General features: G+C 48.2%; 1 pseudogene; it reads right to left on the bottom strand.

The window, feature by feature from the left end:
* Positions 1 to 13,610: 13,610 nt before the first annotated feature.
* On the bottom strand, positions 13,611 to 14,650 carry LOC147722417 (28S ribosomal RNA; annotated as a pseudogene).
* Positions 14,651 to 14,971: the final 321 nt, after the last annotated feature.

Raw genomic sequence — 14,971 nt, 5'->3', positions numbered from 1 at the left:
CAGGTGTCAGATAGTAATGAAACTATCATTGGGTTTGCATCACGCAGATTGCAGGGAGCAGAAAAATCATATTCTACTATAGAAAAGGAAGCACTGGCATGTGGTTGGGGAATAGCACATTTTAGGTATTATCTGTGGGGGTTGCCTTTTGTTGTGAAAACGGATCATAAACCTTTGGTCCATGTTTTTAAAGGTCGACGGGGTTTAGATGGAAGTGTAACTCCCTGTATATCGAGGTGGTTGCTATCTGTTTTAGACTACTATTTTGTGGTGGAGTATGTGCGTGGCAATAGAAATGTTATTGCCGATTGTCTCTCAAGAATGCCGGTGGAAGATGATTGTGTAGAAATTTTGGAGGATGTCGTTGTTAGTGTAGACAGTGAATTTGCTATTAGTCAGGATGAGTGGAGAGAAGCTACGGAGAAGGATGAGGAATATAAGAAGGTGAAAGAATTGATTATTATTTCTTGGAATGGATTTAGTGAAGGGACAGTTCATAAACAATACATGTCGATTAAGGAAGAACTTAGCTTGCAAGGTGACAAGATTTTAAGAATAGGATAGTTCCACCAGTTTTATTGAGATCAAAGTTGTTGAGAATTGTACATTAAGGGCATCTAGGTAGGAGCTTGACTAAAGGAAGAGATTAAGAGAATCTTATTGGTGGCCAGAGATGGACAAGAATGTGGAAGATCTTGTGCGAGATTGTCATGCTTGCGGGAATAGTGATAAGGTAAAAGCTACAAGAGAACCTCCATTGAGATGTGTGGAATTACCTATGAAACCTTGGGAGAAATTAGGTTTGGATGTTTTGGGTCCGACTGACAGGTTGGGAAGAAATAATCGTTTTTTACTCGTATTGGTTGATTACCATAGTAAATGGTTTACTGGCAAATCAATGGGGCAAGTCTGCACTGCAAATGTAATAGCATTTTTAAAAAAAGTTTTCTTGGAAGAAGGGGTGCCAAAAACTCTTGTAACTGATAATGGCGTTCAGTTAGTTTCTTCGGAAATGACTAGTTTTCTTTTTAGTCTTGGAATTAGTCATGAGAGAGTGGCTTTGTTCCGTCCGCAAACCAATGGACTTGTAGAAAGGGTGAATTGAATTGTAATGGATTGTATTCAACTTTCTTTGGCTAATGGATTATTATGGAAAGATGAATTACGGAGAATGATGTGGGGTCATAGAATTACGCCTCATTCTGTAACTGGAATTTCTCCTTTTGTGGCTTTGAAGGGAAGAGAACCGGGTACTAAGGAGTCTCCGATGTGGTTAAAGGAAAAAAATCAGGTTTGGGGAGATAGGGAAAGGATGAGGTCAAGAGTTGAAGACTGTCAGTGGTGTAATAAGAAGGAATTTGATAATAGGAAATGTGCTAAGGAGTTGGTCTATGCGGAAGGTGATTGGGTTGTTGCATGAAAATTTGGTTTTGTAAGGAAGGGAGAAAGTAAGTTTTCTCAGCCGCATAAAGTAGTTTCTGTTAAAGGTTCTGTGGCTGAACTAGATGATGGCAAGAAATGAAGTTTTGCTAGTTTGTGCAAAGTATCTCATTTGTAATGTATTGTTTTATAAATGCATTTGTATTTTGTAATGTTTTATAAATGCATTTGTATTTGTAATGTTTTCTGGAAGAATGTTTATATTTATATACATAGACTTATCATTCTCCTAATATTTTCTTATTTTTTCTTTTAGATTCCATAGGGGGGGAAGATGTGTAGTAATGTTTAGAATTGCATGATGCAGTTATGATGCAGTGGAACTGCATCACAGTGAATGTTCTAATGTAAACCAGTACTTGGTGAGACTGCTGATGGTTGCTGCATATATCTTGTACTTCATTAAAGATACTTTAGAAATTAATTTAAAGTATTGCGTGGATTACTACAACATGCTTGTTAGATTAGTGAGTAGAATTGCTCAGTTTCGGCCCGTAAAGCAAAAAATTAAATAAACAAGCCTGGCCGCTAAAGTGAAAGCGGACCGCGCTGCAAATAAAAAAAAAATAGTGCTTACCGACTTATGAAGGAGACAGTGTAACACACAAGAAAAAGATCCAGTCCTCATGGGAGGTAACAAATCGCGACAGGGCGATAACAAGGAGGGTCTAACAAGCCTCATTATCAATCGGAAGCCAATATTTACCAAGGACAATGACACAAGCTAATCAAAAATATGGGCGGAGAGAAGCGAAGCTTCCACAGCATACTCGACGACTGCATGCCTCGCAGAGCGAGCAGTGCATGCATGCTGCCGCTAGTCTTGACCTAAAATAACAATAAGTATCTAAAGCCATGAATTACAGTTTGCGTGCAGCTCCTTGATGCAGGTCAATAAATAACTGTGCTGTTTTAGAAGGATTGTAACTTATGGATTGGAGGCAAGAAAACAATCTGTTTTAAAAGCAGTAGCCCACTTACATATCTAAATAAAATGCTAATCTGTGATCTGTGTGTGATGCTGTACTTTGCAACAGAGCACATTAACCGTCTATTGTATTGTATTGTAATTGCATTTATATAGCGATTACTATCCCTGATGAGGCGTCAAATCGATTGTTCGGCTGTGCTACTGTACAAGTCAAAACAGTGAGTGGACAAAACATTGAACTCTCCAAGAACTGCATGGGGATTGGTTGTACAGAATGATACAAAGTTGGTATCTGTTCAGTTACCTTTCATCTGAACATTCTCTTAATACCTTCTCTTCTCATTCTTTGTACCATGTATTAAACATGTTTAAAAAAAAAAAAGGAAAATGTTTACAAACTGGTCATGCAAAAAATACCTACAACCTTGTGTGTGATTTTTACAATGCAGGTCTTTAAAACCCGGTTATGGCTTCTTCACTGCAATTTCGCAACAGTAAACAAGGTATTGTTATTGTTCCAGACATCCTCAATGACAACTGCTACCTCCTCCCACTGGCCACGGCCATCCGAAATGAGGTGCCCTCCCCCCACCTCATGAATGTGGACTGCTACCCCAGGGTGACAACGGCTACCACCACCACTGGTCTGTCACTATCCACATACACACAGCCTCCACCCCACAAGGCCCTGGACTCAAGCCCCTTTAATCTCCCTCCTTAAATCGCCATCATTACAATGTAGATGATGGTGAAATGTGATGAGACCCCCCTCAAATCTTGGAAGCAAAAATCCCCATCTTGTCTCCGCCAAATTATTGGCAACATGCCCCTGTATACCCGCCTGCTCACCACCCGCGGGCACAGATGGAAATTTACCAGGTTGTGGAGATAAAGGTCAAAGACACCCACTGAACAATGCTCATCGGCCAATGGAACGTCTGGCATACACCAATGGAATCCGGAGCTTTACCAGGGGGAATGTCACTCATCACCATAAGGATAGCCCTCTATACCCCACTGCACTCAGTATGCTTTATCCCGCCCCTCCGTTTGTGCCCAAATTAAACCCAGCCCCTTAAAGTGACAAAAGGCTCTTCTGCTCTACTTGGTAAATATATAGAGGTGAATGGTTCAGGAAGGAGCATCCAAGCCACAACAAGCAATTGCAATTCAATAGGACTCGCATTTACGCGAGACCTATTGTATTGCAAACAGGAGTGCAGGTGGGCAGGGGGCAGGAGGGCGAGAAGGCATAAATAATGGGAGTGCTTGAGAAGGCATGGGAAGAAAATATTGCTCACAATCTAAATGACACATACCGTGCAACACTCGAAGTAAAGGGGCCAGTAGCCACGGAAGGATACAAATGACGATATGGCTGTCATAACGAGGGACTAAAAGCCTATAAACCAATTGGAAGGCAGCATTTAGAAAGAAAAAACACAAGCCAATGAAAAAGATGGTCGGGAGAGTGGGTGGAGCTTCCACTCCATACTCCATTACTGCATGCCTCGGAAAGCGAGCAGCGCATGCACGCTGCCACTATAGGCTTAACCTAAAAAGGGAGGGACATGCGTGTCCCCTCCCTGAGTCTCTACTCTCTTTAGGCCCTGGGGACTCCATCCCCCAGGGCCTTTTTTATATTAAAGAGGAAGGAGGCTGCATGGCCCCATTCTCGAGCCTTACTAGTCCCTTGAGACCCCATCAACCAGGGCCTTTTTTGCAATTAAGGGGAGGGAGGCAGCATGTCGCCCCTCCTCGAGCCTTGTTAGTAGGGGTGGGCGGCCAGCTACGCTCCGTGCACGGAGTGTGCGTAGTGCCGCCTACTCCGCATTTTGCGGAGCGGGCGTAGCCAGGCGGCACTACGCACGCTCCGCAGACGGAGCGTAGCTGGCCGCCACCCGCCTCCCTCCTGCCCTCCCTAAATACTTTAAATTAAAGGAGACAAATAATTTAAAATGCACTTACCTTGCCCGCCGCTGCCCGCCGCGTCCCCGGGGCTCGCTATCTTCCGTCTTCGGTCTTCTTTATTAATGCGCATGCGCGGGCGGCCGCGCATGCGCATTTTCTCGTGAGAAATGCGCATGCGCGGCCGCCCGTGCATGCGCATTAATAAAGAAGACGGAAGACGGAAGATAGCGAGCCCCGAGGACGCGGCGGGCAAGGTAAGTGCATTTTAAATTATTTGTCTCCTTTAATTTAAAGTATTTAGGGAGGGCGGGAGGGAGGCGGGTGGCGGGGCTGGCGGCCAGTGGTGTTTGCGGAGTGGGGCTACGCGGAGTGCGGAGGTGGGCGTAGTTTCTCGCCCACTTCTCGTAGCTCCGCGAAGCCCCACTCCGCCAACTCCGCCCAGGGTTACTTGTTAGGCCCTGGGACCCCATCCCCCAGGCCACTCCATAAAATAAAGGGAAGGGTCCCCCTTCCCTAAGCCATTATTGGCCCCTCGCACCCCAGGGTCCACATTATTAAAGGAGGGTGTCCTGGTGTCCACCCTGGACACCAACCATATACTTATAGGGGGACGCGTGAGAGCCTCAAGGCCCCCACCTTCTCAGGTGCCTCTCCGCAGGCATTGCTCCAGCCCATAAGGAGCAGCTGCTTATGCTGCCACCTCCTGGGTGGAGAAATCTTTTGTTTTATTTCACTGTCCGCATCAGTGCTGGGATGGCAACAAATCAAATGTCTGCTCCAAGTCGGAGGAAGCATTTTTAAAGCTCCAGCCAGCTGGGAGCAGACTGTGTTTGCTCCTGCTTGGCGAGAGATTAAAAAATGCTCTTACATGGGAAAACACACAGGTATCTCTGCACTTGCTGGTACAGGCAGGAAACCAGCTTTGTCCCAGAGGTGGGCTTCCTAGGACAGAGCTATTGAGCCAGCCAGGGTGATGGGGTCCCCAGGGCCACTAATGATTCATGGAGGGGGACATAGCGCATGGCACCCTCTCTTGTTATTAGTTATGCAGCCCCAGTGGATGGAGACCCCAGGGATTTTAGAAGCTCAGGCAGTGGGCTGTACTGCCCCCTTTGCATTTTTCACAAATTCTGGCACTAGGAGTGGGTTTCCTGGGCCCTGTGATGGCTCTGGGCGGGGGCCTTGAGGCCCCCCTGGTCTTATTGATTAACTTCGGCTCGGGGACTCCCCGGGCCCTATGATGGTTCAGGAAGGGGGCAGCATGACCCCCTCCCTTTATTCACAAATTTTGGCCCCTGTGGTGGGCTCCCCAGGGCCTGTGATGGCTTGAGAAGGGGTGCTGTGATATTTAACAGGGCCTGTGCACCAAAGCTTTAATTTTACATGTTCAAGTTTAAACTTGACATCTATTTAGTCAAGTGACTTCTTACCTACTTTGCAGGTACATAACGCACTCAGAAAGTGTTCTGCTTCCAAGCACATTTCTTCATAAGCATTTTAGCACCTCACTGTATGTGATGTTCAAGAAAAAAGTACATTAAGCATGCTGCCCTTGCGTTTTCTTGTTGTTCCTGTAAACCCACATAACACATTACCACTCTTTACTTCTACCCTCCACTCAGTTCTAAATATATCTACCAACTGTTACCGCGACCCTCCCCGGAATTCTAAAAATCCCTTACCTTCCTTTACCTGTACATGTTCCTAAACCATAGATCACAGACTGCCCCCAAACACCCAGGCTATGGGGATGCCAGTAATTAGCCACAAGGACCAATAGATATCAGGGGATTGTGTGGGCTAGGGAGCAGAGCTCCCTATTCAGGCAGCCATCTTAGTCGGCTGCAGACAATACCTCCCCAAAACTAACAATACTTTTTGTTAAAAACCAACCACACCATCCGTAAATGGACAATCTTGTTGTTAAGAGATAGGATGGGCAGGTCTCCTATGCTATAATGCCTAGGGAGGGGCAGAGATCTAAAGAAGAAACAGGCCCTCCCACTGGTGTCCCTACTACCTGAAAGAAATGCAAATGTGTGTAATTGATTAGTCGCTAAATGTAAAGGCTGTGTGGGAGCCTTTATAGGATTTATTTGATGGAATCTCCTGAAGGTTCATGGTGTCAAAGGCGTATTCTTTCTTAGAGGTAATGTAAGACTGTTATCAGCTGATTTCTGCAATGCATTCTTTCAATTGACATTTACAGACATGTTGGTACTAGACACAGTCTTATCACACACTACTAAATAATATACTTTGAAAGCACTTGTTTTATCTGAAGCAAAGTTGCTGTGCTGCATTGCGTGAACGAGCCAGAGGAAAACAGCGTCATGTATACTAAGATGTGGCATTGTTCTGCTCTCTCCCTGCGCTGACACACTTTATGCTGCCATGCACCAGCGGAGACACCTTTGAGCCATAGTGAAAGGCTGTCTTCACTGTAGAATGCATAGGTTTTGAACAGGAAGGTATCCTTCCTCGACAAAAGCAATGCTTTAAGGCATTTCCCTCTTTGCATCTGTTCTGCATTGTACAACACATATAAAAAGTGAGAAAAAGGAGGAGAAACAAATCAATTTCTCCTTGTTATGCCTGTCTCAAGGATCCTTAGGACTTTGCCTAAAGTTCTTTGTAGATAGGGATTTACGTCAAAACCGAGGGCTGGTTTCATGCGGAACACCCATGCATCACCCATGGAATATCCACATGACGCAAAGTAACGAAAGGCAGCACTTTGCTCAGATTTACACTATGTTTGGTTACAATCCAGTAAATAGGGTTAGGATTGTAAATAACAGCACAACACTTTTTAATGCAAACACTATGCAAAGTCTTTGTAAATTTGGCCTTAATCATTTTGATACAAGTAGCCTTATACTCTGTGTAAAACAATTTTAAAATAATTACACATACACAGTGCTTTTTGACACAGATTGGGACCTCGTAGCACTATAAATACAAAAGTCATTGTTTTCCACTACACCAGCTATGATTCAATTCTATGGATTTCTGGTCAGAGACACAGACACCTGAGGTGATTGCATTAACGAACTGATGTTTCATAACACGAGTTGTTTTCCCACTGATTAATTAGCATTTATTTTTCATCTAAGGCGTGTGTGATATTTTATAAAAAAATTAAAAGATTATAGCAAATAACTGACAGAGGCCTTCATGTTATAAGAGACAATTAGTAAATGTTAGTTAAACTTGTCAAGCAGGATCCAAGAAAAAGAGGGGAGATGTGTCAGGGGTGTCACAAAATGATTTTTCACCATACAATTTCCCACAAGAAAATTGAACAGCGTGCTTTTTGTGATTTAGTGTAAATCCATTCAGTAGTTTGTGAGAAATGATGGTTCAAAATGTATGTATGTAGGTACTTGGATTGCAGATTCTGAAGTGCCTGCCCCTGCAAGCCACACTCTGCTACAAACATAGCTCTTCTCTTTCAGTTCTTTAAACAACAGTTGGGTATATTCACTGAAGATAAAACTGTACTCCCTTATCATACAGCAAGAGGTTTAACGGTAACCTCTAATATTTAAAAAGTAGAGGGCATAATAATAATAATAATAATAATCCACCTTTGTAAAGCGCACAATCACCCGTAAGGGTCTTTAGGGGCCGTCGGGAAGATTAAGCAAGCTATTGCCCAGAGTCACATGGTGCTGGGCTAATCTGGCACCAGGGATCGAACCGTGATCCCCAAATTCGGGAGTCTGTCGCCCTAGCCGCAGCACCACACCTCATCCTACGAGGCACCCCACATTCAACCTGACTTGCTACTGACTTGAGATATAGCAGAAAAGCTGTTGGGGCTGATCTAGTAAAAATGACTGGTGCCATTTAAGTGTAAGAGTATTGAGGCCCATATCATTCAACCTGGAAATCAGTAGTGATTAGTCAATGTTATCAAAGGCTGCAGAAACGTTCAAAGGGAAGATAATCCCTCCTAAACCATTGGCCAATAGCCTCTTCAAGTCATAATGGGCAGAAGTCACTAACAACTCTCTGCTGTTGTCAGATCTGGAGACTGTTTGAAGGTGAAAATATTATTGGTCTCAATAAAGGTGTGCAACTGTGTGACTACTACTTTTCCCAAACGTTTACTAAGCTATGTAACAGGGATATTGGAAAGAAGCTTTTAGGGCCCTGAATGATGAGAAAGGCTTTCTTCACGAGTTTGACCATTGCTGCCCTCCACTCCAATTGCATGAAACTTTCATTAAGGGAATGATTAAACAGACTGACTACTTTTGAGGTGAGCAGGAGACACATATGTTTGATTATGGAAGCTGGGTCGGCTTGCATTATCAAACAAAGATTGGCCAGAGAGCCTTTTAGGAGAGAAAATCAGCCAGAGAGCCTTATAGGAGAGAGAATCTTAGCAGACTTCAGCTGCATAAGTAGTTAAGTGGGTAAGTTTGTTATGGTTTTACCCTGACACAGGGGAAAATGAAACTATAGTAACAAGGGAAGGTTACTGCTCAGTCTGGAATTGAATGTTATCGACCATGGTGGCAAAGATCTGTAACAGTTTGTTACACAAAGCTTGCAAAGGCTCAAGTTGTTTTTGTGGTAGAAAGGATTGCAATTTTACATTAAGCCTGAAGATCTCCTTCGGTGTGTTGGTTGCTAGCATAATGTGGGTGGAAAGGTAGATTAGGCAAACTAGTTTATTGTTTGCCTGGAACTACTGCCATGATGTAGAGTTGATCAACATTGCCTTTCTGCTCTTTTTTTTTTTTTTTGTGAAACACATTTTTTAAGTATCTGTGAGACTCAATGTGTAAAGTTGAAGAACATTGCTAGATTCTTATTAGAAGCTGGTAGAGCACAATTTATGTATTTTGATTAACTGTAATGGGGTTAAAGGCAGAGATAGATGTATTCACTTGCTCCATGGATGGAAAAAGATCTCAACACCTGCATGTTTTGACTTTCCTTGTATTGGTTTACATATTTAGGGGGTTTTGAGTTTGAAGGGGACTCTGAAGTGGTCTTACGATGGTAGTAATACACAAGGGTCAATACTCACTGTAGGTCAGATGAAGCAAAAATATCTTTCAGACTGTTATTAGATGTTGAGTGGGTTTACTGTTCATTGGTATTTGATTGTAAATCGTGTGCTCCCTTAAAAAGCAATGTGTTATATCCTAAGGTTTACATTCATATGTGAATCAGTCTAGGTCCTCCTAGCTGCTCAGCCAGAGAAAGAGATGTAGTGAAGAATGCACACACCCCACAACAAACACCCGAGGCCAGAAACATACAACAAGGGTGACCCAACACTACAAATACACATGTACCACATAGAGGGTACACAAGTGAGGCGCAGGGCGACTTACACACGACAACATTCGAAGCCCGGGGCGACTTACACAGGACAACATGTGACGTGCAGGGTGACTTACACACGACAACACCTGAAGCATAGGACGACTTACACAGGACAACACGTGAGGCGCAGGGCGACTTACACACAACATCTGAAGTGCAAGGCGACTTACACAGGACAACATGTGAAGCGCAGGGCGACTTACACACAACATCTGAAGCGCAGGACGACTAACACAGGACAACATGTGAGGCGCAGGGCAACTTACACACAACATCTGAAGCGCAGGACGACTTACACAGGACAACATGTGAGGCGCAGGGCGACTTACACACATACAAACATATAAGATGTGCAGCGCAAGGATGTTGTGGGGAGAACAGCCTGCTTTTGGTCTTAAGCCTATGAGTGATGGCCCCGTGGAATGGTCAGAGGAGACCGCCTTTAGGTATCATTGGTGCCGTAGGTACAGTGGCAGCAGACCCAGGGCTGCAAAGGGCCAGCTAAACCCCAATTATGGCTCTTTTACTATCATTCCTGGCATGCATTATGGCCCAGTGCATCCATGCAGTGCCACAGATACTTTGGGTCTCGGAGAAATGGCCCAAGGGAGTGCAGTGTAGTATAGAATCCTGAGCTTGAGCCTCAGAGAAAAGAGTGGAAGGTAATTGGGCAAGATGGGGCCATATTTTCAGCAAAGTGCAGAGGAGATAGCTACTAGCTACTTCCTTTCAACAGGCTATCATTAGTGAAGTAGTTGCAGTGGTATTGGGGCCCAGGTGTGTGAGAGGGCCCACTTCATTTGATTTAAGACTCTTACTTTTCAAAAGGTGCATTGTGATGCCTATTCCTTACTACCATCAGAGCCAAGGGCACCCCAGATGCATAGAGGGGGACAACATGTAGGAGCTGTTTTTTTCTGAAAGGGGCGGAGCCTGTTTAAAAACTGGAGTGCTGGCCAGACAGGGTGGGAAGGAGTGGAAGGAAACTCAGGACCGCAGCCATAGCAGATGCTACTGCATTGGGGCCCGGAATTGTAAATAGCTCACAAAACCCAACTATGGAAAGCAGTGTTTGTTGGTCGATTTCTGTATTTGTTTGATGCATTTTGCTCTTATAGAAGTCTCATATTTAGTGTGGATTATGAACTACAGAAAAAGTACCCATAAAAATGATCTCAAAAGCCTGTGCTCAGCTGTGCTGCTCCTGCTCCTCCAGTTCTTGCAATAACAATTTGGAGAGGGCCCGGCTTCAAAATATTTAGCTTAGAGATGGTTTAGAGCAAAATAGTTTGAAGACCTATGACATTCTTTTTTTTAATAATTAATAATATTATGTTTCCCTGACTGAATTCTGCAAATGTACTCGAACACTGTCATATTATGTTCCCAAGATGCAGCTAACTTCAGAGACTCAATACGGTGAAAGCATCATTAGCATCATGCCATTAGCCAATATGTTCAACTATGTATAAATAGAACCTAAAAGCATAAGGAACTGTGAATATTGTGCATCAGCCTCGTGAAAGTATTGTGAGAGCATCCTGCATTTGTGGAGCAAACATAATAAAGCAAACAACATAGGTATTGCTAGCCTTTAACAGGTGCTTTTTAAACATATTGGGCCCAATGTAGGTCACCAAATACCGGTCGGTAACGGCCGAATTCGGCCGTTACCGACCGGTATTTGGTGATTGAGATGTAGGGGCCATTATTTTACAGAATCGGTGAATTTACCGAATCGAGGCCCATAGGAATCAATAGGAAATACCGATTCGGTATTTACCGAATCGGTAAATACCGAATCTTGTAGATTCGGTAATTCTAAAATAAGAATTACCTACATCTGCCCCCTTCCTATTTACCTACTCTTAAATACCGAATCGGTATGATTCGGTATTTAAGAGTAGGTAAATAGGAATTACCTACATCGGGCCCCTTGTCTTAGCAGGACAAATTGCAAGAAGCATTAGTCAGTCAGTAGCGCTGGTCTTGGCAAGTTGGTATGAGGTTTATGTTTATTTGTTTTATTGAACGCATACGCCATAAAAAAAGGACACATGTTATCACCTAAACTTTGCAGTAATATGCTTGCAATTAGGGGTGGGCAGAAAACTACGCTCTGATAGCGTAGTGGATGAAGCCAGCCACACCTGCTCCCCGGGCCCGCTCCAAGCTTCCGAACCCAAGCCAGGCCGGGGAGAATCTCCCCGGGCCTCGGTGGAGCCCCGTCCCCAGCGCCCGGACCCTCTGATGGCTTGCAGGACGGGGGGTTCACGCACCCCGGGGCCAGATGGACGGAGCTCAAGCCCCGGGCCCGGTCCCAGCTTCCTAACCCTAGCCAGGCCGGGGAGAGCCTCCCTGGGCCCCGGTGGAGCCCAGTCCCCAGCGCCCGAGCCCTCTGATGGCTTGCAGGACGGGGGCTCACGCACCCGGGGCCCCGCCGGACGGAGCTCAAGTCCCTGACCCGGTCCCAGCTTCCGAACCCTAGCCAGGCCAGGGAGAGCCTCCCCGGGCCCCGGTGGAGCCCCGTCCCCAGTGCCCGGACCCTCTGATGGCTTGCAGGATGGGGGGCTCACGTACCCCGGGGCCGGCCGGACGGAGCTCAAGCCCAGGGCCCGGTCCCAGCTACTGAACCCTAGCCAGGTCGGGGAGAGCCTCCCCGGGCCCCGGTGGAGCCCCGTCCCCAGCGCTCGGACCGTCTGATGGCTTGCAGGACGGGGGGCTCACGCACCCCGGGGCTGGCCAGATGGTGCTCAAGCCCCGGGTCCGGTCCCACCTTCCGAACCCTAGCCAGGCCGGGGAGAGCCTCCCAGGGCCCCGGTGGAGTCCCGTCCCCAGTGCCCGGACCCTCTGATGGCTTGCAGGATGGGGGCTCATGCACCCCAGGCCCGGCCGGACGGAGCTCAAGCCCCGGGCCCGGTCCCACCTTCCGAACCCTAGCCAGGCCGGGGAGAGCCTCCCCGGGCCCCGGTGGAGCCCTGTCCCCAGCGCCCAGACCCTCTGATGGCTTGCAGGTTGGGGGCTCACGCACCCCGGGGCCGGCCGGACGGAGCTCAAGCCCCAGGCCCGGTCCCACCTTCCGAACCCTAGCCAGGCCGGGGAGAGCCTCCCCGGGCCCCGATGGAGCTCCGTTCCCAGCGCCCGGACCCTCTGATGGCTTGCAGGATGGGGGGCTCACGACCCCGGGGCCGGCCGGATGGAGCTCAAGCCCTCGGCCCGGTCCCACCTTCCGAACCCTAGCCAGGCCGGGGAGAGCCTCCCTGGGCCCGGGAGGAGCCCCGTCCCGAGCGCCCGGACCCTCTGATGGCTTGCAGGACGGGGGGCTCATGCACCCCGGAGCCAGCCGGACGGAGCTCAAGCCCTGGGCCCGGTCCCACCTTCCGCACCCTAGCCAGGCCGGGGAGAGCCTCCCTGAAAGCCCCGTCCCCAGCACACGGACCCTTGGCCGGACCCAAGGAGGGTTAAGCCCAGGCCATCTGGTCACCCACCCCCCCGGGCCATCTGGTCACCCAGCATGCAGGGCCATCTGGTCACCCAGCCCGCAGGGCCATCTTGTCACCCTGCCCGCAGGGCCATCTGGTCGCGCAACCAGGCGACCAGATGGCCCGGGACGACCCAGCACCCAGATGGCCTGGTCGGCTGTCGTACCCAGCCGCCCTTGCAGTCCGGCGAGGGTGGCCAGGCACACCTAGGCAGACGCTCTGGAGCTTCCTCCCCCGGTTGGCTGCTGCTCACCTCCCTGCCCGGGAGCAGCGGGCCATCTGGTCACCCTGCTAACCCGCAAGGGATGGTGGCCCCCATCCCCGCACCCACCCCCACACCCCGGTGGGGAGGCCCCCGTGCCAAAGGGTACGTGGTGGAGGCTGCCTCCCATGGACCCGTGTAACCCCCTCCCCGTCCCTCCCGCCGGCCCGGCGGCAGAGGGACCCACCCCTGGGTGTGGTGAAGGGAGGCGTCCACGGGCACCCATGCACGGAGAGACAAAAGCTTGGCTCAGAGTATGACTTTCAATAGATCGCAGCGAGGTAGCTGCTCTGCAACTTACGAAACCCTGACCCACAATCAGGTCGTCTACGAATGATTTAGCACCGGGTGTCCCACAAACATGCGGTGCACTAAGGGCGATGGAGGCAGCCCCCTTCCATCCGCGCTCCGGTCCCCAAGCGAGCGGCTCTACGCACCGGCCCCCCGAGAAAGGCCGTCTATCCCAGGCCAACCGAGGCTCCACGGCACTGCGGTATCGTTACGGTTTAGGGGGGATTCTGACTTAGAGGCGTTCAGTCATAATCCCACAGATGGTAGCTTCGCCCCATTGGCTTCTCAGCCAAGCACATACACCAAATGTCTGACCCTGCGGTTCCTCTCGTACTGAGCAGGATTACTATTGCAGCAACACATCATCAGTAGGGTAAAACTAACCAGTCTCACGACGGTCTAAACCCAGCTCACGTTCCCTATTAGTGGGTGAACAATCCAAGGCTTGGTGAATTCTGCTTCACAATGATAGGAAGAGCCGACATCGAAGGATCAAAAAGCGACGTCGCTATGAACGCTTGGCCGCCACAAACCAGTTATCCCTGTGGTAACTTTTCTGATACCTCCTGCTTGAAACCCAAAAAGTCAGAAGGATCGTGAGGCCCCGCTTTCACGGTCTGTATTCATACTGAAAATCGAGATCAAGCGAGCTTTTGCCCTTCTGCTCCGTGGGAGGTTTCTGTCCTCCCTGAGGTCGCCTTAGGACTCCTGTGTTATCGTTTGACAGGTGTACCACCCCAGTCAAACTCCCCACCTGCCACTGTCCCCGGAGAGGGTCGCGCACGGCGGGCGCCAGGCGCTTGGAGCCAGAAGCGAGAGCCCCACGGGGCTCGCCCCCCGCCTCACCGGGTAGGTGAAAAAACTATAAGAGTAGTGGTATTTCACCGGCGGCCCGAGGACCTTCCACTTATCCTACACCTCTCATGTCTCTTCACAGTGCCAGACTAGAGTCAAGCTAAACTGGGTCTTCTTTCCCCGCTGATTCTGCCAAGCTCGTTCCCTTGGCTGTGGTTTCGCTAGATAGTAGGTAGGGACAGTGGGAATCTCGTTCATCCATTCATGCGCGTCACTAATTAGATGACGAGGCATTTGGCTATTCTGTACCACCTCGCGGTGGCTCATTCTGGGTTATTATGCTGCCCATCAGCGTCAAATCGGTTTTGCTTCAAACAATACAACATTCATTCGCTCCGGAGTACAGCCACACTGAACGCTGTCCTCACTGGAACTGGGATCACGTTTAGGCCAGAGATAGTACACATTGCAGTACTATTCCAACATTTTAAGATTGTCTACGAACAGTTCTGA

This window comes from Lissotriton vulgaris, chromosome 4_1 (genome assembly GCF_964263255.1).
Source record: "Lissotriton vulgaris chromosome 4_1, aLisVul1.2, whole genome shotgun sequence".
NCBI classification, from domain to species: Eukaryota; Metazoa; Chordata; class Amphibia; order Caudata; family Salamandridae; genus Lissotriton; species Lissotriton vulgaris.
The sequence above is the reverse complement of the archived record's forward strand: the minus strand, read 5'-3'. Positions and strand labels throughout refer to the sequence as shown.